Source organism: Carcharhinus amblyrhynchos, unplaced genomic scaffold (genome assembly GCF_965287045.1).
Source record: "Carcharhinus amblyrhynchos unplaced genomic scaffold, sCarAmb.v2.hapA scaffold_62, whole genome shotgun sequence".
Taxonomy (NCBI): Eukaryota; Metazoa; Chordata; class Chondrichthyes; order Carcharhiniformes; family Carcharhinidae; genus Carcharhinus; species Carcharhinus amblyrhynchos.
In genome coordinates this window covers 793,611-818,197 of record NW_027649802.1, presented here as the reverse complement: position 1 = coordinate 818,197, position 24,587 = coordinate 793,611, and the positions used below count along the sequence as shown (strand labels likewise).

General features: G+C 43.1%; 1 protein-coding gene across 1 annotated transcript in view; it reads right to left on the bottom strand.

Annotated features, from left to right (window-relative positions):
* The window catches only part of LOC145337698 (NACHT, LRR and PYD domains-containing protein 3-like), a 75,086-nt gene extending 50,995 nt beyond the window's left edge, over positions 1-24,091 (bottom strand). The window contains exons 1-2 of the mRNA XM_080182530.1: positions 24,070-24,091; positions 5,773-5,937 (exon numbers count right to left, since the gene is read on the bottom strand). The gene's annotated coding sequence lies outside the window, so the exon portion shown is untranslated. The remainder of the gene's footprint in view (positions 1-5,772; positions 5,938-24,069) is intronic.
* Positions 24,092-24,587: the final 496 nt, after the last annotated feature.

Here is a 24,587-nt window from a genome sequence, read left to right as displayed (position 1 = left end):
ATGCATGGAAATGGCTGCAATGTAAAAGATATCCAGAAGACCAATGGTGGTGAGGAGGCGGCACTGCATCAACGAAAGAAAGAGGCAGCAAGGAGAAAGGTGAAAGCAATGGAATGTGTCAGGTGTTGAGGGACACACTATGTGAATCATTGCAAATGTTTTGATGCTGTTTGTCATCACTGCAAAAAAAAGTGGGCATTTATCGAAGAACTGCAAAGATGCTAAGAGCAAGTCGAAGGTGGAGCAAGGGAATTCAAACTTGAAAAAAAGCATCAGTCAGCTGCACGTCACCTGGAAAGCTCAAAGAAGATACAGGAGCAAAGGATTCCATATAATTCCAAAAGACTTTGGATAGTAATAGATAAGGACAAGAGTGACCCTTGGTTCAACTGGACAAGGGCCAAATACATCCAAATTAGACAGGAACAGGGGAATGTGGATTGGGAGCGGCTCTTTGAAGACAAATCCACCTCTCTCATGTGGGAAGCTTTTAAAGGCCAATTGATTGAAATGCAGGGCATACCTGAACCGGAAAAATGAAGGATAGAAATGCCAGAATTCAGAAACTATGGATGACCAGGAAAATTGTAAGCTTAGTCAAAAAGAAAACATACAATAGGTCTCAGCAACTAAAAAACTGACAAAGCCCCTGAGGAGTAGAGAGAAAATAGGAAGGAACTTTAAGGCCGAATTAGGGGGGCTAAAAAGGGGCCGTAAAACGTTCTCAGCAAACAGGGTGAAGGAGAATCCCAGGTCTTTTATGCCTGTATTCGGAGCAAGAGGGTAGCCCACGAAAGAATAGGCCCACTCATGGGCAATGGAGAGAAGTTGTGTGGACCAAAGGAAGGCGGTGAGATCCTTAATGAGTACTTTGTATCCGTATTCATCAAGGAGTTGTGTATGAAGAATGGTGAGGCCACTCGAAGGAATGTCAATATATCGAAGGAGGAAGAGGCAGCTCTCCTAAATTGCACTAAGGTAGACAAATCCCCGGGGCCAGACGGGATCAACCCCAGTTTACTGTGGGAGCAAAGAAATAGGGGAATAAAAAAAATCTTCACATCCTCTCTAACCACAGGCGAGATTCCAGAGGGCTGGAGAATAGCCATTGTTGATCCCTTGTTTCAGAAAGAAAGGCATATTCCAGGAAATCAAAGGTTTGTGAGCCTAATCTCTGTGGTGGTGAAACATTTGCTGAAAATACTTAAAGACAGAATACGTGCACATTTGGAAGAAGTTGACGAGCTTGTGACAGGCAGCACGGTTTGTAAGGGGAAAGTCACTTCTCACCAAATTGATCGAGGTTTTCAAAGAAGTGACAAAGATAACTGATGAGGGAAGGGCTGTGGATGTTGTTTATATGGACTGTAAAATCCAACCCAAGGTCAACAGACCTTTCCATGATCCACCCCTCGGCTTTCCGATTCCCATGGTGGGCGGAACGGGAAAATTTGTCCCAGAAAGGAGCAGGGCAAGGGTATTTTTTCTTCAAAATGTTGATCTGCAGGTGACAATGTTCTGCAGAGGCCAGTGACGGGACCTATTTTGTTTGTAGGAAAACGTGGATGTCTTGATTAGTAAGTTTTCGGGTGACATGAAGATTGGTGGAGAGGGTGATAGTGCTGAGTTTATAACAGGATATAGATAGACTTGGGCACAGAAATGGCAAATTAAAATTAATCTGGACAATGTGAGGTGGTGCATTTTAGAGGAGCAAGTTTATGTGCGAATTGTACTGTAAATGGCAGAACCCTTTGGAGCATTAAGACACAGAAGGATCTGGGTGTACAGGTCCACAGTTCCCTAAAAGGTGGCCATTATGATTAAGCCTTATGCCCAGGGCATTGAGCACAAGCATTGGCAAATAAAACCTTGGTTAGGCTGCATTTGAAATATGGCGCGCAGTTCTGGTTGTCATAAGACCAGAAGAATGTGGAAGCTTTGGAAAGCGGAAATAAGGTTCACCAGGATGTTGCCTGGTCTCAAGGGTGTTGGCTATGGTGAGAGGTTGAATAAACGAGAATTGTTTTCACTGGCAGGCAGAGGCTGAGTAGAGACCTGATAGAGGTTTAGAAAATTATGAGATGTATAGATATGGTGCATAATTAGAAACTGTTTCCCAATGTGCAAGTGTCAAGAAAAGGGTTCAATGCGAGGGGGTAATTTTAAGAGAAATGTGCAGGGGAAGTTTTCCCACACAGAGAATGGTTGGTGCCTGGAACATGCTGCCTAAGGAGATGGTTGATGCAGGCACATTCGTAACACTTAAGGGGCATCTGGATGGGTACATGAATAGGGAATAAATAGAGGGATACAGACCGAGTGAGGCAGAAGGGCTTCTTAGTTCAGTTAGCGCATCATAATTGGCACAGGCTTGGAGGGCCGAAGGGCTTGTTCTTGTGTTGTATTTTTCTTTGCTCTTGAAGCACTCTTACAACATGTTTAATGTGAGTGAGGGGCATGTGAAACCTATCTATGGATGATATTGGAATAGGGTAGGTTAATAGGGCTTTAGATTGGTTTCACAGGTTGGTGCAATATCGAGGGCTGAAGGGCCTGTACTGCGCTGTAATGTTCTATGCAATAGTGGAGATCGGTGGAAAATAAACCAAAATTGTGGAGGACACGGGAGCGTCTGACTCTGTAATCAGTGAAAGGACCAGCAAGATAACTTGGGATCCTGACAAGGCACCAATCCTTACTCAGTCAGCGATCAAACTTCAGATGTACACCGGAGAGCCCATATCATTATGTCAGGTGTTAGAAATGGGCATTACACACAATAGAAAAGAACACATGTCCTTGTGGTAAAAGGGAAGGAGCCTTATCTATAGGACATGGCTGGCTCAGTAAAATTCTGTAGAACTGGGATGAATGGGAAAGTGGAGGAGGAGGAGTTTGATTCCAGTCTTTGCAGCCTCCCTGAGTCCATTCAGTGGGGGAGCATCAAACATCCCTGTTATTAAAAATGATGATACTGTGTGTACGTGATTACCTGGAGGCCTGGAGTTTCTGTTTTCAAATCGTGCTGGGAACAATAGATAAACTGTGACAAGGTTTTCCTCATGTAGTAGTTCATTTTTACAACATCTAATTATAGGGAAAACTGAGGAGGAGCACCTCAGCAACCCTGAATCAAGTGTTAGGGTCTTCAGAAACAGCATTGCATCTATACAGCACAACATGTGAATTAATGGTGTTGGAAAAAAAAAGTTCAAGAATGTGTCCGAGCTCAGGTCATTTTTGGGTTTGGTTCACTATTACGGGAAGTTTTTGCCAGGCCTTACAGCAGTGTTGGGACCACTGTATATGCTACTTCACAAAGAAACCAAATGAACATGGGGGGTCAGCATAAAATAAAGTTTTCAAGGATGTGAAGGCTCTGTTGCAATTAATTAATCTGCTCAATCGCTGAACGAGACAGAAACTCACACTACCCTGCAATGTCTCATCCTATGGTGTTGGGGTAACACTCCCTCATCTGATGGAGGACATTGGTTTTACATCTTATATACTGACAGAAGCTGAGAAGGTATAGTCTCAGTTAGACAAGGAAGGTGTAGCCATCGATTTCACTGTGAAATATTTCCATCAGTATCTTTATGGTCTTTCATTCACCATATGCACAGACCATAAGCCACTGATGAGTCTTTTCAGTGAATCCAAGTGCATTCCTGCCGTAGCCTCAGCGAGAATACAGCACTGGGCTCTCACACTGTCGTCTAACCAGTATAACATCGTGCACAAGGCTGGCAGGGAAAGACAATGTAAACGCAGGCACAGACACATGTACCGATGTGGCAGAATGATAGGGAGTGGGGTAGCTTGATCTTGGGTTTTGACATAGCTCGAGATAACATCGAGGGCTGACAGGCCTCTACTGTGCTGTACTGCTCTATGTTTCTATGCCAACCAAAAGAAGAAAATACTGCTGAGGCAAAGAATGCCAATGGACTCTACTTTTGGAGCGGATGAAAGACATTCCTGTTTGGATACTCAACCTACTCCTAAACCATAAATCCAGATCAACTGTATATGCTGTTTCCTCAGATCCGACACAATCCATTAGCCATTATTCGAACACATTCCTTTCTGGGAATGGCTCAGTATTCTTTCAAATAATTCATTCTCCACACATTAGTACTAATTAGGTTTCACTGAGTCTGTATGTAGATGCATTACCCTTCTTAAACACACCTCGAACTTCCTGATATACCTGAAATTCACATTCCATCTGCTGCATGGTGACCTACAAACACTTCACACCAATGGTTTTTGCCCCCGGCTGTTTCTTAGGGTCACTCAACTGATTTTATACTTTGATCTTCGAGAACTAAAGGTCATCTCTGACTACACGACTAATGCCCTCTTTAATTAACATTACTGCCTCATGTTTAGCCTTGCTGATCTGTCACTTGCCATCTCAGTTTAGAACTTCCCTGCCTGTCTGCATTAGTCTCTCTCCAGCTGTCTGCTTTTCCTTTTCTCCTTCACTCCTGTCTGTTTGCCCTGGTCTCCCTCTCCTTCTGCCTTGCATATCTGATTGCTTTTGTCTATCTCCAAAATCCCGCCTCTCACATGGTGATCCCCTCGCCTGGCCCCCACCCATCCAATTCCTCTCTACGTATGTGTCCGTACCTCTGCCTCTCATACTGAGATCAGTCAGATTGTTACCCTGGCAACAGAGGAAATCCATCAGCAAATATAACTGAAAACAGAAATAACAAAACCACCATCGCACACACTCAGTTAAGAGAAAAATAAACCCAAAACAGTCAAACTGTTTGTTTCAAATTAACTCTGAAGCTGCGATTTCAAAATGGTGCAACTGATATAACAAGACCAAACACTGCGGAAAAACTGCAGCAGGCGACGGTGCAGAGGGACCTCGGGGTCCTTGTGCATGAGTCGCAAAAACCCAGCTTGCAGGTGCAGCAGGTGGTCAGGAAGGCGAATGGGATGCTGGCCTTCATAGCAAGGGGGATTGAATATAAAAGTAGGGAGGTCTTGCTGCTGCTGTATAGGGCATTGGTGAGGCCGCAGCTGGAGTACTGTGTGCAGTTTTGGTCGCCGTACTTACGCAAGGATATTTTGGCCTTGGAGGGAGTGCAGAGGAGGTTTACTAGGCTGATGCCAGAGTTGAGGGGGTTGAGCTATGAGAGGCTGAATAAACTAGGCTTGTACTCGTTAGAGTTTAGAAGAATGAGGGGAGATCTCATTGAGACGTATAAGATGATGAATGGGATGGATAGCATAGAGGTGGAGCGACTCTTCCCGCTCAGAAAGGATAGTAGGACTAGGGGGCACAGCCTCAAGATAAAGGGGGGGGCAGTTTAGAACGGAGTTGAGGAGGAACTTCTTCACTCAAAGGGTGGTGAATCTCTGGAATTCTCTGCCCATTGAAGTGGTGGAGGCTGCCTCACTAAATATTTTTAAGACGTGGGTTGATGGGTTTTTGATGAGAGAGGGGATTAAGGGTTATGGGGAGAGGGCGGGATTGAACTGAGCCACGACAGATCAGCCATGACGTTATTGAATGGCGGGGCAGGCTCGAAGGGCTAGTTGGCCTACTCCTGCTCCTATTTCTTATGTTTTATTAAATTAAAGTTTAAGGAAGCAAAAACTAATCCGCTTGACAGTAAATAACACTTTACCCTAGATAATTGGACTCAGTGCTCAGACCTTCCATACCTCTCACTCAGCATTTCTAATCTCACCTGATTATCTTTGTGTACTGTCTACAGGACCAGAATAAATGCAACTTTCTCTCACCTTCCTCTCCAGAAGATATATGGAAGTTCTTTCAATCTCAAGGTCTCTCTCTGGTTGGCACTCTCACAATCCTGTACTGGTTCACCTCTTACAGTCCCGCAGTCCACACCCCTTGCTTACTTTCAGCTGTAGATCTTCTCAACTAATCCAGCATTCATCAGAGATCTAATTAAAACAGGAGAGAAAAAAGTGACAAATAGTGCCAGGTGAACAAGAATGACAATTCTCTCACTCCCAGGTCAGCCCATAAACCAGACCCGAAAGATTGTTGGGAATGTTTCAATTAGAATGACAATTTCCTCAATCCTGGGACAGTCCATCCAGCGAAGCAAACAGGGAATTTCAATAGGAATGTTGGAAATATTTGAATCACTGTATTTTCATTGGACACATTAATAAAGGTTACAAAATGTCTCAGCAGACTATTCTAATTTTCAATCTGGGGTTTCACAGAATCCTGAGAGTGAAGAAGGTGCTCATTTGGCCCATCGAGTCTACACTGACAATCCTACCCAGACCCTATTCCGGTAACCCCACATATTTACTCTGCTAATCAATTTGGCATGACCAATCAATCTAACCCACACACCTTTGGACTGTAGGAGGAAACCCACGCAGACATAAGAACTAGGAGCAGGAGTAGGCCATCTGGCCTCTCAAGTCTACTCCGCCTTCAATAATATCATGGGTGATCTTTTCATGGACTTGTCTCCACTTACCCACCCGCTCACCATAACCCTTAATTCCTTTACAGATACAGAGAGAATGTGCAAACCTCACACAGTGACCCGAGGACAGAATTGAACCCGGGTCCCTGGCGTGTGAGACATCGATAGTGGTCATGATGTAAACACAGTAAAAGTCTGACACACTAGGTTAAAGTCCAACAGGTTTATTTGGTAGCAAAAACCAATAACTTTCAGAGCACTGCTCCTTTGTCAGGTAAGTGGGAGTTCTGTTCACAAACAGGACAGACAAAGACACAAACTCAATTTACAAAATTACGGTTGGAATGCGATACTTTACAGGTAATCAAGTCTTAAAGGTACAGGCAATGTGAGTGGAGAGAGATGACCGTCTGGTTAATTCTCTCTATTCAGCCTAGAATCACCCAGATACACTCTGTTATAACGCTGTCTCTGTATTCAGTCTTGATCACCCAGATCTATGGGCGGCACGGTGGCACAATGGTTAGCACTGCTGCCTCACAGCGCCAGGGACCTGGGTTCTATTACCGGCCTTGGGTCACTGTCTGTTTCGAGTTTGTACATTCTCCCTGTGTCTGCGTGGGTTTCCTCCGGGTGCTCCGATATCCTCGCACAGTCCAAAGATGTGCGGGTTAGGTTAGTTAGCCATCCTAAATTGACCCTGTTAGGGAGATTAGCAAGGTAAATATGTGGGGTTACGGGTAATAGGGCCTGGATAGAATTGTGCTCAGTGCAGACTCAATGGGCCGAATGGCCTCCTTCTGCAATACAGGAATTCTATGATTCAACGATATGTTCTGTATTCAGACTAGAATCACCCAGATATACTCAGTGTTATAATGCTGTGTCTATTCAGACTAGAACCACCCAGATATACCCAGTGTTATAATGTTGTGTCTATTCAGACTAGAATCACCAAGATATACCCAGTGTTATAATGTTGTGTCTATTCAGACTAGAATCACCCAGATATACCCAGTGTTATAATGTTGTGTCTATTCAGACTAGAATCACCCAGATATACCCAGTGTTATAATGTTGTGTCTATTCAGACTAGAATCACCCAGATATACTCAGTGTTATAATGTTGTGTCTATTCAGACTAGAATCACCCAGATATACTCAGTGTTATAATGTTGTGTCTATTCAGACTAGAATCACCCAGATATACTCAGTGTTATAATGTTGTGTCTATTCAGACTAGAATCACCCAGATATACTCAGTGTTATAATGTTGTGTCTATTCAGACTAGAATCACCCAGATATACTCAGTGTTATAATGTTGTGTCTATTCAGACTAGAATCACCCAGATATACTCAGTGTTATAATGCTGTGTCTACTCAGACTAGAATCACCCAGATATACCCAGTGTTATAATGTTGTGTCTATTCAGACTAGAATCACCCAGATATACCCAGTGTTATAATGTTGTGTCTACTCAGTGTAGAATCACCCAGATATACTCAGTGTTATAATGTTGTGTCTATTCAGACTAGAATCACCCAGATATACCCAGTGTTATAATGTTGTGTCTACTCAGTGTAGAATCACCCAGATATACTCAGTGTTATAATGCTGGGTCTATTCAGACTAGAATCACCCAGATATACTCAGTGTTATAATGTTGTGTCGATTCAGACTAGAATCACCCAGATATACCCAGTGTTATAATGTTGTGTCTATTCAGACTAGAATCACCCAGATATACCAAGTGTTATAATGCTGTGTCTATTCAGACTAGAATCACCCAGATATACCAAGTGTTATAATGTTGTGTCTATTCAGACTAGAATCACCCAGATATACCAAGTGTTATAATGCTGTGTGTATTCAGACTAGAATCACCCAGATATACTCAGTGTTATAATGTTGTGTCTATTCAGACTAGAATCACCCAGATATACCAAGTGTTATAATGCTGTGTCTATTCAGACTAGAATCACCCAGATATACCAAGTGTTATAATGTTGTGTCTATTCAGACTAGAATCACCCAGATATACCAAGTGTTATAATGCTGTGTGTATTCAGACTAGAATCACCCAGATATACCTAGTGTTATAATGCTGTGTCTATTTATGTTGTGTCTATTCAGACTAGAATCACCCAGATATACCCAATGTTATAATGTTGTGTCTATTCAGACTAGAATCACCCAGATATACCCAGTGTTATAACGTTGTGTCTATTCAGTGTAGAATCACCCAGATATACCCAGTGTTATAATGCTGTGTCTATTCAGACTAGAATCACCCAGATATACTCAGTGTTATAATGCTGGGCCTATTCAGACTAGAATCACCCAGATATACCCAGTGTTATAATGTTGTGTCTATTCAGACTAGAATCACCCAGATATACCCAGTGTTATAATGTTGTGTCTACTCAGTGTAGAATCACCCAGATATACTCAGTGTTATAATGTTGTGTCTATTCAGACTAAAATCACCCAGATATACTCAGTGTTATAATGTTGTGTCTATTCAGACTAGAATCACCCAGATATACCCAGTGTTATAATGTTGGGTCTATTCAGACTAGAATCACCCAGATATACTCAGTGTTATAATGCTGGGTCTATTCAGACTAGAATCACCCAGATATACTCAGTGTTATAATGTTGTGTCTATTCAGACTAGAATCACCCAGATATACCCAGTGTTATAATGTTGTGTCTACTCAGTGTAGAATCACCCAGATATACCCAGTGTTATAATGTTGGGTCTATTCAGACTAGAATCACCCAGATATACTCAGTGTTATAATGCTGGGTCTATTCAGACTAGAATCACCCAGATATACTCAGTGTTATAATGTTGTGTCTATTCAGACTAGAATCACCCAGATATACCCAGTGTTATAATGTTGTGTCTATTCAGACAAGAATCACCCAGATATACCCAGTGTTATAATGTTGTGTCTATTCAGACTAGAATCACCCAGATATACCCAGTGTTATAATGTTGTGTCTATTCAGTGTAGAATCACCCAGATATACTCAGTGTTATAATGTTGTGTCTATTCAGACAAGAATCACCCAGATATACCCAGTGTTATAATGTTGTGTCTATTCAGACAAGAATCACCCAGATATACTCAGTGTTATAATGTTGTGTCTATTCAGACTAGAATCACCCAGATATACCCAGTGTTATAATGTTGTGTCTATTCAGACGAGAATCACCCAGATATACCCAGTGTTATAATGTTGTGTCTATTCAGACTAGAATCACCCAGATATACCAAGTGTTATAATGCTGTGTCTGTTCAGACTAGAATCACCCAGATATACTCAGTGTTATAATGTTGTGTCTATTCAGACTAGAATCACCCAGATATACTCAGTGTTATAATGCTGGGTCTATTCAGACTAGAATCACCCAGATATACTCAGTGTTATAATGTTGTGTCTATTCAGTGTAGAATCACCCAGATATACCCAGTGTTATATGTTGTGTCTATTCAGACTAGAATCACCCAGATATACCCAGTGTTATAATGTTGTGTCTATTCAGACTAGAATCACCCAGATATACTCAGTGTTATAATGTTGTGTCTATTCAGACTAGAATCACCCAGATATACTCAGTGTTATAATGTTGTGTCTACTCAGTGTAGAATCACCCAGATATACCCAGTGTTATAATGTTGTGTCTATTCAGACTAGAATCAGCCAGATATACCCAGTGTTATAATGTTGTGTCTATTCAGACTAGAATCACCCAGATATACCAAGTGTTATAATGCTGTGTGTATTCAGACTAGAATCACCCAGATATACCCAGTGTTATAATGTTGTGTCTACTCAGTGTAGAATCACCCAGATATACTCAGTGTTATAATGCTGTGTCTATTCAGACTAGAATCACCCAGATATACTCAGTGTTATAATGTTGTGTCGATTCAGACTAGAATCACCCAGATATACCCACTGTTATAATGTTATGTCTATTCAGTGTAGAATCACCCAGATATACCCAGTGTTATAATGTTGTGTCTATTCAGACTAGAATCACCCAGATATACCCAGTGTTATAATGTTGTGTCTATTCAGACTAGAATCACCCAGATATACCCAGTGTTATAATGTTGTGTCTATTCAGACTAGAATCACCCAGATATACTCAGTGTTATAATGCTGTGTCTATTCAGACTAGAATCACCCAGATATACCAAGTGTTATAATGTTGTGTCTATTCAGACTAGAATCACCCAGATATACCAAGTGTTATAATGCTGTGTGTATTCAGACTAGAATCACCCAGATATACCTAGTGTTATAATGCTGTGTCTATTCAGACTAGAACCACCCAGATATACCCAGTGTTATAATGTTGTGTCTATTCAGACTAGAATCACCCAGATATACCCAATGTTATAATGTTGTGTCTATTCAGACTAGAATCACCCAGATATACCCAGTGTTATAACGTTGTGTCTATTCAGTGTAGAATCACCCAGATATACCCAGTGTTATAATGCTGTGTCTATTCAGACTAGAATCACCCAGATATACTCAGTGTTATAATGCTGGGCCTATTCAGACTAGAATCACCCAGATATACCCAGTGTTATAATGTTGTGTCTATTCAGACTAGAATCACCCAGATATACCCAGTGTTATAATGTTGTGTCTACTCAGTGTAGAATCACCCAGATATACTCAGTGTTATAATGTTGTGTCTATTCAGACTAAAATCACCCAGATATACTCAGTGTTATAATGTTGTGTCTATTCAGACTAGAATCACCCAGATATACCCAGTGTTATAATGTTGGGTCTATTCAGACTAGAATCACCCAGATATACCAAGTGTTATAATGCTGTGTCTGTTCAGACTAGAATCACCCAGATATACTCAGTGTTATAATGTTGTGTCTATTCAGACTAGAATCACCCAGATATACTCAGTGTTATAATGCTGGGTCTATTCAGACTAGAATCACCCAGATATACTCAGTGTTATAATGTTGTGTCTATTCAGTGTAGAATCACCCAGATATACCCAGTGTTATATGTTGTGTCTATTCAGACTAGAATCACCCAGATATACCCAGTGTTATAATGTTGTGTCTATTCAGACTAGAATCACCCAGATATACTCAGTGTTACAATGTTGTGTCTACTCAGTGTAGAATCACCCAGATATACCCAGTGTTATAATGTTGTGTCTATTCAGACTAGAATCACCCAGATATACTCAGTGTTATAATGTTGTGTCTATTCAGACTAGAATCACCCAGATATACTCAGTGTTATAATGTTGTGTCGATTCAGACTAGAATCACCCAGATATACCCAGTGTTATAATGTTGTGTCTATTCAGTGTAGAATCACCCAGATATACCCAGTGTTATAATGTTGTGTCTATTCAGACTAGAATCACCCAGATATACCCAGTGTTATAATGTTGTGTCTATTCAGACTAGAATCACCCAGATATACTCAGTGTTATAATGTTGTGTCTACTCAGTGTAGAATCACCCAGATATACCCAGTGTTATAATGTTGTGTCTATTCAGACTAGAATCACCCAGATATACTCAGTGTTATAATGTTGTGTCTATTCAGACTAGAATCACCCAGATATACCAAGTGTTATAATGTTGTGTCTATTCAGACTAGAATCACCCAGATATACCAAGTGTTATAATGCTGTGTGTATTCAGACTAGAATCACCCAGATATACCTAGTGTTATAATGCTGTGTCTATTCAGACTAGAACCACCCAGATATACCCAGTGTTATAATGTTGTGTCTATTCAGACTAGAATCACCCAGATATACCCAATGTTATAATGTTGTGTCTATTCAGACTAGAATCACCCAGATATACCCAGTGTTATAACGTTGTGTCTATTCAGTGTAGAATCACCCAGATATACCCAGTGTTATAATGCTGTGTCTATTCAGACTAGAATCACCCAGATATACTCAGTGTTATAATGCTGGGCCTATTCAGACTAGAATCACCCAGATATACCCAGTGTTATAATGTTGTGTCTATTCAGACTAGAATCACCCAGATATACCCAGTGTTATAATGTTGTGTCTACTCAGTGTAGAATCACCCAGATATACTCAGTGTTATAATGTTGTGTCTATTCAGACTAAAATCACCCAGATATACTCAGTGTTATAATGTTGTGTCTATTCAGACTAGAATCACCCAGATATACCCAGTGTTATAATGTTGGGTCTATTCAGACTAGAATCACCCAGATATACTCAGTGTTATAATGCTGGGTCTATTCAGACTAGAATCACCCAGATATACTCAGTGTTATAATGTTGTGTCTATTCAGACTAGAATCACCCAGATATACCCAGTGTTATAATGTTGTGTCTACTCAGTGTAGAATCACCCAGATATACCCAGTGTTATAATGTTGGGTCTATTCAGACTAGAATCACCCAGATATACTCAGTGTTATAATGCTGGGTCTATTCAGACTAGAATCACCCAGATATACTCAGTGTTATAATGTTGTGTCTATTCAGACTAGAATCACCCAGATATACCCAGTGTTATAATGTTGTGTCTACTCAGTGTAGAATCACCCAGATATACCCAGTGTTATAATGTTGTGTCTATTCAGACAAGAATCACCCAGATATACCCAGTGTTATAATGTTGTGTCTATTCAGACTAGAATCACCCAGATATACCCAGTGTTATAATGTTGTGTCTATTCAGTGTAGAATCACCCAGATATACTCAGTGTTATAATGTTGTGTCTATTCAGACAAGAATCACCCAGATATACCCAGTGTTATAATGTTGTGTCTATTCAGACAAGAATCACCCAGATATACGCAGTGTTATAATGTTGTGTCTATTCAGACAAGAATCACCCAGATATACCCAGTGTTATAATGTTGTGTCTATTCAGACAAGAATCACCCAGATATACGCAGTGTTATAATGTTGTGTCTATTCAGACAAGAATCACCCAGATATACCCAGTGTTATAATGTTGTGTCTATTCAGACTAGAATCACCCAGATATACCCAGTGTTATAATGTTGTGTCTATTCAGACGAGAATCACCCAGATATACCCAGTGTTATAATGTTGTGTCTATTCAGACTAGAATCACCCAGATATACCAAGTGTTATAATGCTGTGTCTGTTCAGACTAGAATCACCCAGATATACTCAGTGTTATAATGTTGTGTCTATTCAGACTAGAATCACCCAGATATACTCAGTGTTATAATGCTGGGTCTATTCAGACTAGAATCACCCAGATATACTCAGTGTTATAATGTTGTGTCTATTCAGTGTAGAATCACCCAGATATACCCAGTGTTATATGTTGTGTCTATTCAGACTAGAATCACCCAGATATACCCAGTGTTATAATGTTGTGTCTATTCAGACAAGAATCACCCAGATATACGCAGTGTTATAATGTTGTGTCTATTCAGACAAGAATCACCCAGATATACCCAGTGTTATAATGTTGTGTCTATTCAGACTAGAATCACCCAGATATACCCAGTGTTATAATGTTGTGTCTATTCAGACGAGAATCACCCAGATATACCAAGTGTTATAATGTTGTGTCTATTCAGACTAGAATCACCCAGATATACCAAGTGTTATAATGCTGTGTCTGTTCAGACTAGAATCACCCAGATATACTCAGTGTTATAATGTTGTGTCTATTCAGACTAGAATCACCCAGATATACTCAGTGTTATAATGCTGGGTCTATTCAGACTAGAATCACCCAGATATACTCAGTGTTATAATGTTGTGTCTATTCAGTGTAGAATCACCCAGATATACCCAGTGTTATATGTTGTGTCTATTCAGACTAGAATCACCCAGATATACCCAGTGTTATAATGTTGTGTCTATTCAGACTAGAATCACCCAGATATACTCAGTGTTATAATGTTGTGTCTACTCAGTGTAGAATCACCCAGATATACCCAGTGTTATAATGTTGTGTCTATTCAGACTAGAATCACCCAGATATACCCAGTGTTATAATGTTGTGTCTATTCAGACAAGAATCACCCAGATATACGCAGTGTTATAATGTTGTGTCTATTCAGACTAGAATCACCCAGATATACTCAGTGTTATAATGTTGTGTCTACTCAGTGTAGAATCACCCAGATATACCCAGTGTTATAATGTTGGGTCTATTCAGACTAGAATCACCCAGATATACCCAGTGTTATAATGTTGTGTCTATTCAGACTAGAATCACCCAGATATACTCAGTGTTATAAGGCTGTGTTTATTCAGTGTAGAATCACCCTGGTTTACAGAGCATCATCATGATGTCTCTGTTCAGACTAGAATCCCCCAGATATACTCAGTGTTATAGTGTTGTCTATTCAGACTAGAATCCCCCAGATATACTCAGTGTTATAGTGTTGTCTATTCAGTGTAGAATCCCCCAGATATACTCAGTGTTGATGCTGTTTCTATTCTAACACTGTTCTCTCTCACACACAGTGAACAGCCTGGTACATGCACATTGCCAGCTGTGACATTCTGCGTCACTAAGACCGGAACTTCGATGCTTTCCATCTCCTCATTGGTGGATCCAGATGTCAATCATTCTCCCTTATCCAATGAGGCTCAGATCTAATAATTCTCACTGATGGACACTGAATTAAATCCAGGAAATATTGGAGAGAAAAACAGAGCAAAAGAAACAGAGCATGGAAACAGAGGGAGAGAGGATTAAAACCATAGAGAAAATGGTTCAGGGAGAGAGAGTTCTTCCCTTTCTTCCAAACACCTTGTGACTGACTCTGTCCCTATTACTTCAATCTTCCCCAGTCACTTTTCCTATTCTCCACTGTTTTGACCCATGTGTGGGACAAGATTACTTTTCATTGATCAGACTCTGTTCCAACATCAGCAGCAGTTAATTGAGGAACCTCATCCCATCAAGGAACCACACCAGGTATTTACAAACTTACAGGAACAGGAGTTAACTGAACACTCCCGAATGTTTGTACTTTCATTCAATGAGATTATTGTTCATCTGTTACTGAACACAATCTACCAGACTGACAATTCACTGAACATCCACAGCTTAGTTTGCTCAAAATTATTACAAATTTCAAAAACTGTAAATTTGTACAAATGTTTTTTTCTAACCACTCCAAACTACAATTCATTCTCCCTCCACCTCTCACTCCATCTCAACCTCCCCCTTGTTCTCTCCCCCCAACCCCAAACCCGTCCCTTCTCCCTCCATCACTCACCCTTCCCCCTCCATCACTCACCCTTCCCAGGGGAGCAGCAACAGGAAAGCCCTCTGCTCTTTGCTAAAATGGTCGAGGGGCAACTCTGCGATGTGACTGACTGTTGGCATCAGAGGGAAAGGTTCAGAGATTGAGATGCCAGTGACATTTTACATCTTACAGTCAACATCTTAACCAAATCAACAAATTGAGGCATCAATTAAAATGCCACACCATAAAAATGAACAGAATCTCAAAGTAAACTTAAAAAAAAGTGATAAAAGGGGTTAAAAACATAGTCCAATTCCTGCAATGCCCCCACGTAAGGAAAATCTCTATGTTGCCAGCAGAGATCGCACGCTCCCTTTCACCTGGCAGTAGATGGGTAAACAGTCAGGATGGATGGCCCACTCAGCTCGGACCGATTAATGGCCAGCTTGGCCAAACCCAGGAGCAGGCACATGAGGAGATTCTCCTTCATTCCCGTCCCCCTTCATAACGGGTGCCCAAAGATCGACGCTTGGAGTGAAGTCCCATCAAAAAATAAAGTTACAGATTTCTCAAGAAACTAACACTGAAGTTAGCCTTTGACAACTCACAGATATGTTGTCTATCGACTCCGAGGTTGCAAAAGTTACAGACGTATTTTTGGTCTATGAACCAATTCAACCTGTGACTGTACCGTGTTGCTGCATGCAAAACCCTCCACCCTCGCTCCTGATGATAAAGGGGGAGGACTCACGCATGAATGGCCATCTACTGGGGACCACAGCCGACAGACAGCAACAAGGCATTGCCAGGGTGTGTCCAGACTGTGGACAAAGGCCAGGAGAAATTTGCACAATTGAAGCCCAGAAAGGGCAGGATGGTGGGGAGGGGATTTCCATGAGGCACAGACATTGTGGGTGTCAGTCCGTCTCTAGAGATAGAGTTTGGGATTTGGGGCTGCTGTGGGTAGCTAATGTTGTACCGCTGTTTAAAAAAGGTAGTAGGGATAACCCTGGTAATTACAGACCAGTGAGTTTGACATCGGTAGTAGCAAAATTATTGGAAAAAATTCTTAGGGGTAGGATGTATGAGCATTTGGAGCGTTGCGATCTGATTAGGGATACGCAACATGGTTTTGTTAGAGGGAGGTCTTGCCTTACGAATCTGGTAGAATTCTTTGAGGAGGTGACAAAAACAGTCGATGAAGGACGAGTCGTTGATGTCATCTATATGGATTTCAGTAAGACATTTGACAAAGTCCCTCATGGTAGGCTGGTAGAAAAGGTTAAGGCACATGGGATACAAGGACAGGTAGCTAGGTGGATGGAAAACTGGCTGGGCAATAGGAGACAGAGTAGTTGTCGAGGGGACCTTTTCGGGCTGGAGGCCAGTGACCAGTGGTGTGCCGCAGGGCTCAGTACTGGGACCTCTCCTCTTTCTAGTATATATAAACGACTTGGAAGAGGGCGTACATGGTGTGATCAGCAAGTTTGCGGATGACACCAAGATGGCAGGATTGGCAGATACCGAGGAGGAATGTCAGGTGACACAGCAGGATATAGATAGGTTGGTATATTGGGCAGATAGAATTTAATCCTGACAAATGCGAGGTGATGCATTTTGGAAGGAATAATGCAGGGAGGAGTTACGTGATAAACGGTAGACCGATTAGGAGTATAGAAATACAGAGGGACCTGGGAGTGCAGGTGCACAAGTCTCTGAAGGTGTTGACACAGGTAGAGAAGGTTGTGAGGAAAGCTTACGGAATGCTAGCCTTTATAGGAAGGGGTATAGAGTATAAGAGCTGCTGTCTAATGCTTCAGTTGTACAGAACGTTGGTTAGACCGCATTTGGAGTACTGCGTCCAGTTCTGGTCACCTTACTACCGGAAGGACGTGGAGACCCTGGAGAGAGTGCAGAGGAGGTTTACCAGGATGTTGCCTGGCATGGAAGGACTGAGTTACGAGGAAAGGTTGGAGAAACTGGGACTTTTCTCCTTGGAAAGACGGAGATTGAGGGGGGACATAATAGAGGTATATAAAATACTGAAGGGAATAGATAGAGTCAATAGTGGTAGGCTGTTCTCTAGATTGGGGACAATTACGAGAGGTCACGATCTAAGGGTGAGGGGGGAGAAGTATAATTTGGATGTGAGAGGAAGGTTCTTCACGCAGAGGGTCGTGGGGGTATGGAACGCGCTACTGAGTAAGATGGTGGAGGCAGGCACGTTGGACTTGTTTAAGGTTTACTTAGATAGACACATGAGCGAAACAAGGATGGAGGGTTATAGTAGAGGGTATTAAATAGGGTCAGAGCCTCAGGAGACACCGGAAATGCAGATTTATATGTTAACGTTTTTGTCTTTTTATTCCGCAGGTGGAGGTCCACCTTGTTGTCAAACGAGGGACATGCACACGGTGGGTCGTGCGTGGGCTGCTCTTGGAGGTTCCGGGAGTGGCGTAGTACTTTGTGTCGGTGTGTGTGCTTGATCCTGGACCGGTAGACGGGTGCCGCAACAGCTCAGTGACTAGCACTGCTAGCTGTGCAGATACATGGATGTGGGCCTGTGTCTGTGGGCGTTTGCACATTCTCCCCGTGTCTGCGTGGGTTTCCTCCAGACACTCCGGTTTCCTCCCACACCCCAAAGATGTGCTCTTAGGCTGATTGGTGTAACAAATTGACACTATTCTCCCCTGAATCTGGCTAAGTTAGGGGTTCCACTCGCAGACACGCAGGGCAGGGTAGGTGTAGGAGGATGCGGCGGCGCGGGCTCATTGGGCTGAAGGGCCTGTTTCCCGTGCTGGGTTCTTCTTTTGTGACTGGGATTTGAAGAATGGGGGGGCCTGAAACCAGCAGCTGTCACCCCGACAGCACGGACTTCACTCCGGGAGGGTGCGCGCAGGCGCAGTGCCGTTTGTCAGTGCGGGGATTTGTGAATAACGGTAAGGAATTAACGGCCCAGAAAAAGGTTCAACATTCAGCTTGAGGATTAAAATGGTGATTTACTGTGTAAATACAGCGTGTCTCTGTATAATATTAACAGAGCCGGGGGGATGGTCAGTTACACTGTGAGGCGGCACGGTGGGGGCTCAGTGGTTGGTGCTGCGCTCTCACAGCGTCAGGGAGGCCCCGGCTTCAATTGGCGGCCTTGGGCTCAGTGTCTGTGTGGAGTCTGTACATTGTCCCCGTGTCTGCGGGGGGAGCCTTTCCTCACACTCTCCAAACATCAGCAGCATAGGGAGACTGGGCAGGATCAGTTACTGCTCAGGGTCAGGGGGAGGGTAAACACTGGGATAGGATCTGTCTGGATGGACCGAATGGCCTCCTCCTGCCCTGCAGCAATTGGATGATTCTCTGTTTCATAGAAAGATCCCAGTTATTGTAATCCAGGCCTTGTATCTGTAAACACCATCTAAATTGTACGGGTAAAGACAGCAACCTGAGTTATATCAGTCTGGGCCCGGTATGAACATTTGCAGAACAGGAAACTAAATTACTTTTACAGCTGCATGTTCAGCAAATGGAAGGAAACTGACTGAGAGTTTGATTAAATACGAGGAAATGTGCACTTTCATAGTGCAATAAGCAGATCCAGGCAGAGGACGACCAAGAGGATAATCCCACCCGACTCTGTCTCTCTACTGCAGCTACATACACGGCAGGGTGTCCCTGGAGAGGGAGCAGGGACTGGCATCCGTTATCAATCCCTTTAATCACATTTTGATTTGTTGTTTTAAGTTTTCTTTACATTTTGCTTTATTTTGTTTGGGGCGACTCCCGTCTTTTTAAGGGGTCTCTGCTTTTATTTTGTCCCTCAGTTTATCTGATTTATTTGGTTTGCCAATAGGATATCTTCACCTGTGCGCTTGTTGGAAGGAAATTGGGAGCACAAATAATTCACTCCAATGGTTTCTGTCCCTGGCTGTTACTCAGGGTCACCCAACTGATTTTACACTTTCATCTTCAATAACTAATGCTCATCTCTCACGACACTACTAATGCCCTCTCTAATATACACAAATTGCCCCCACCACTGGCTGCCTGTTTTTTTATCATTGCTGCTTCCTCACTTCACATCTCCATTTCTATTTCCCTGTGTCTGCAGTAATGTCTCTCTCTCCAGCTCACTGTATTTCCTCTTCTCCCTTACCACTGTCTGTCTCAGTGTCGGTTCGCCCTGGCCCCTCTCTCCTTTCTGATTAACATATCTGATTGCCTCTATCTCCAGAGGCTGCCTCACACGTACTAATCCCCTTCGCCTGGCCCCCACCCAGCCAGATTCTCTCCACCGGTTGGTGTTCACAGCTCTGCCTCTCATACTGAGATCAGTCAGATTGTTACCCTGGCAACAGAGGAAACCGCTCAGCAAAAATAACTGAAAACGGAAATAACAAAACCACCATCACACCCTCAGTTCAGTTAAGAGGAAGATTAACCCAGAACAGTCAAACCAGTTCTGTTTAACAATGAAACTACAATTCCAATATTGCATGTTTTCAGTATCAAGATGTGACAATGTAGGGGGTTTGTGAAATTCAGGCCTGGTGTTTCCTGAGACACAAACTGCTCCAACTTCATCGTACATCACACAGCCTTACACTGGATAATTTGTGCTTGGTGCTCAGACTCCATATCTCACTCAGCATTTCCCACCTCATGTTATAATCTTTTTGTACTTGGTACAGGACCAGAGTAAATGGAACTTCCTCTTACCTTCCTCTCCAGAAAATATATGGAAGCTCTTTGAATGTGAAGGGTTCTCTCTGGCTGTAGCTCTCACAATACTGTGCTGGTTCACCTCTTGCAGGCCACAATCTCTGCTTAATTGCAACTGTGGATTTTCACAATTAATCCAGCGTTTCCCCGGAGATCTGATTATGTCAAGACAGAACGAGAGTCAAATACTGCCAGTGTCAAAATGACAATTTAGCCCACATACTGGACATCAAATGACACTGAAGGGGAAGCAGGAGTGTTGGAAATGATTCAATTACAGTATTACCATTCGACATATTAACCAAGTTCACAAAATATCTGATCTCATAGGCTCCATCCCTCTCATGTTACACACTGTCTAATCTCACTGACTCCATCCCCCCCGGGTTACACACTGTGTCATCACGCTGACTCCATCCTCCCCGGTTTACACACTGTCTGATCTCACTGACTCCATCCTCCCCTGGTTACACACTGTGTCATCACACTGACTCCATCTTAGCCAGAATGAAAGTGGAAATTCCCTATTTTTAAACAAGCTCTTTACAATACAGGCAAAAATGCCATTTTCCTTCTTAACTCCGCATAGAATCCCGACTGTGCAAAAAAGAGGCCATTCAGCCTACCAAGTGTGCACCAATCACAATCCCACCCAGGCTCTATCCTTGTAACCCCACGTATTTACCCTGCTGATTCCTGGACACGAAGGGCCAATTTAGCATAACCAATCAACAGAGCCTGCACATCTTTGCAGCATAGACAGGAACTGGAACATTCGGAGGAAACCAATGCAGATGCGAGGAGAACGTACAAATTCCACACAGTCACACAAGCCGGGAATCGAACCTGGTTCCTCGGTGTTATAACCATTGTACCAGCTGTATCTAAGGTCATCATTGCAGATTAGAGAGCAGCTTCCTCGATGGTTAGCTGATGGGGTACCGGACAAGCACTCAGATCCTGCTCAGATCAGCTGGTGGGGGTATTCACAGACATCTTCAACATCTCTTTACAACAATCTGAGGTCCCTCTCTGCTTAAAGAAAATGTCCAGTATGCCAATATCAAAGAAAAGCCTAGCAGCATGCCTTAGTGACTATTAGTCGGTGGCTCTGACACCCATCATTATGGCATGTTTCCAAAGGCAAGTCATGGTATTAATCAATTTCAGCCTCCCAAATGCGGAGATTCACAACAGTTCACCAACCACGACAACTGGTCCACAGTAAACACCATCTCCCTGGCCCTACACTCAATGCTGCAACACTAGATAACAAACACACCTATGTCAGACTCCTATTTATTGACTAAATCTCAGTCTCCAATAACATTATTCTTACAAAACTCATCTCCAAATTCAGTTGCCTGGGCCTCAGCTCCTCCCTCTATGACTGGATCCTGAACTTCTTAAACAAGAGACCACAATAAGGACAGGCGACAACACCTCCTTCACATTCTTCATCAACACCTGCGCCCCTGAAGGCTGTGTTCTCAGCCCCCTGCTATATTCCTTATACACCTCTGGCAGTGTGGCCAAATTCCCCTCCAACTCAATTTTCAAGTTTGCTGATGACACCACCACAGTGGGTTGGATCTCAAACAATGACAAGACTGGGTATAGGAATGAGATAGAGAACCTGGTGAACTGGTGCGGCAACAATGATCTCTCCCTCAATGTCAACAAAGTGAAGGAGATTGTCATCGATTTCAGGAAGCTTAGAGAACATGCTGCTGTCTACAGCAACCGGGGCGAAGGTGTCCAGATCAGCAACAACCTGTCCTGGTTCCCTTCTGCTGACACTATAGTTAAGGAAGTCCACCAACGCCTCATCAGAAGACAAAGGAAATTTGGCATGTCAGCTACGACTCAGCAACTTTTACAATTGCATCACAGAAAGCACTCTTTCTGGTTGTATCAAAGCTTGGTTTGAATCCTGGTCCGCCTAAGATCACAAGAAACTTCAAAAGGTTGTGGGTATGGTCAAATCAATCACACAAACCAGAGTCCTATCCACTGACTCTGCCTACACTTCCTGTGCCTCAGCAAAGCAACCAGCATAATTCAAGGACACCAGTGAACCCCAGACATTCTCTCTTCCACCTTCTTCCCTCGGGAAAAGATATAAAAGACTGAGGTCACGTACCAACCAACTCAAGAACAGCTTCTTCCCTGCTGTCATCAGACTTTTGAATGGACCTGCCCTGTATTAAATTGATCTTTCTCTGCACCCAAGCTGTGCCTGTAACACAGCATTCTTTTGTTTCCTTCTCTATAAACAGTATGCTTTGTCTGTATAGCGCACAAGAAACAATACTTTTCACTGTATGCAAATAAATGGGACAATAATAAATCAAAATCAAACCAAAACGGTGTTACCCCTTGTTAGACATGCCAGCTAACTTTTAGTGATCCATGCAATGAAACACCTGGATCTCCCTGTGCTGAACTCACCTGCAGTCTGTCTCCTTTTAGACAACAATCTGCCTTTTGATTCCACCTATTTGAAGTACATGACCTCATACCTGCCCACATTAAATTCCCCTTGCCAAGTTTTCACCTCGTCACCCAGTCTATCTGTATCCCTTTGCAGCATAAGAACATAAGAAATAGGAGCAGGAGTAGGCCATCTAGCCCTTCGAGCCTGCCCCGCCATTCAATAAGATCATGGCTGATCTGTCGTGGCTCAGTTCCACATTCCCACCCTCTCCCCATAACCCTTAATCCCCTCTCTTATCAAAAACCCATCAACCCGTGTCTTAAAAATATTTAGCGAGGCAGCCTCCACCACTTCAACGGGCAGAGAATTCCAGAGATTCACCACCCTTTGAGTGAAGAAGTTCCTCCTCAACTCCGTTCTAAACCGCCCCCCTTCATCACAACAGGCCCTTCCAATAAACTTGGTATCATTGGCACATTTGGAAACCTTACATTCTGTTCCTTCTGAAAGGTCACAAAACAATTATCAGCCAAGAACTGATCTCTTCAGTGCTGCACCAGTTATACCTTTCCAGTCTGAAAAGGAGCCAGTTATTCCAGCTCTGATTTCTGTGTGACAGTTTTCAATCCGTGCGAACAACTTCCTCCAATTGCATGAGCTTTACCGTGATGCACCATCCTGTTATACATCACCTTGTTAAATACTCATACAGGGCCCAGACTGAAATAATGGGGAAAAATCTGGTGCTGTGTTTATTCATACAAGTGCTTGATTGTAGTGACTGAGATGGTGCAGCACAGTGTTTACACAAACAAGGACTAGATTGTAATAACAGATCTTTCTATGAAATCTCCAGTTCCTGCAGGGCAGGAGGAGGCCATTCAGTCCATCCAGACAGATCCTATCCCCCTGATCCTGCCCAGTCTCCCTATGCTGCTGATGTTTGGAGAGTGTGAGGAAAGGCTCCCCCCGCAGACACGGGGACAATGTACAGACTCCACACAGACACTGAACCCAAGGCCGCCAATTGAAGCCGGGGCCTCCCTGACGCTGTGAGAGCGCAGCACCAACCACTGAGCCCCCACCGTGCCGCCTCACAGTGTAACTGACCATCCCCCCGGCTCTGTTAATATTATACAGAGACACGCTGTATTTACACAGTAAATCACCATTTTAATCCTCAAGCTGAATGTTGAAGTTGAACCTTTTTCTGGGCCGTTAATTCCTGACCGTTATTCACAAATCCCCGCACCGACCAACAACACCGCGCCTGCGCGCACCCTCCCGGAGTGAAATCCGCGCACGCGCACTCTGGGCGGCTGCCGCTGGTTTCCGGCCCGCCCATTGTTCAAATCCCGATCACGTGACGTCAGACGACTCGCCCGTGAATAAATGGCCGGGGACCTCATCCTGTCAACATGCCTCATTGGTGGTTTCCTACTCACCGATTGGTCAGCTCCAATCACGTGGTGGCCATCCAATGACATCAGACCCCCCTCCAACAGCGCGCAAAGCACTGACCGCGCGCTTTCACTGACTGGGCGGGACCTCACTGCACCCTCATTCTCTATTGGGGCATTCTGCTGTCCGTCAACTTAACACAACCAATAAGAACCCTCTCCATCAGTGATTAACAGGCAGGGTGGGTCCGCTCGGGTAGATTGTGATGAAGCAGCGACTCGCTGTGAATTCGCTGCCACTGGGGACAATCCCAGCCAGCGAGAGGCGGCGCCGTTGAAGTTGAGACT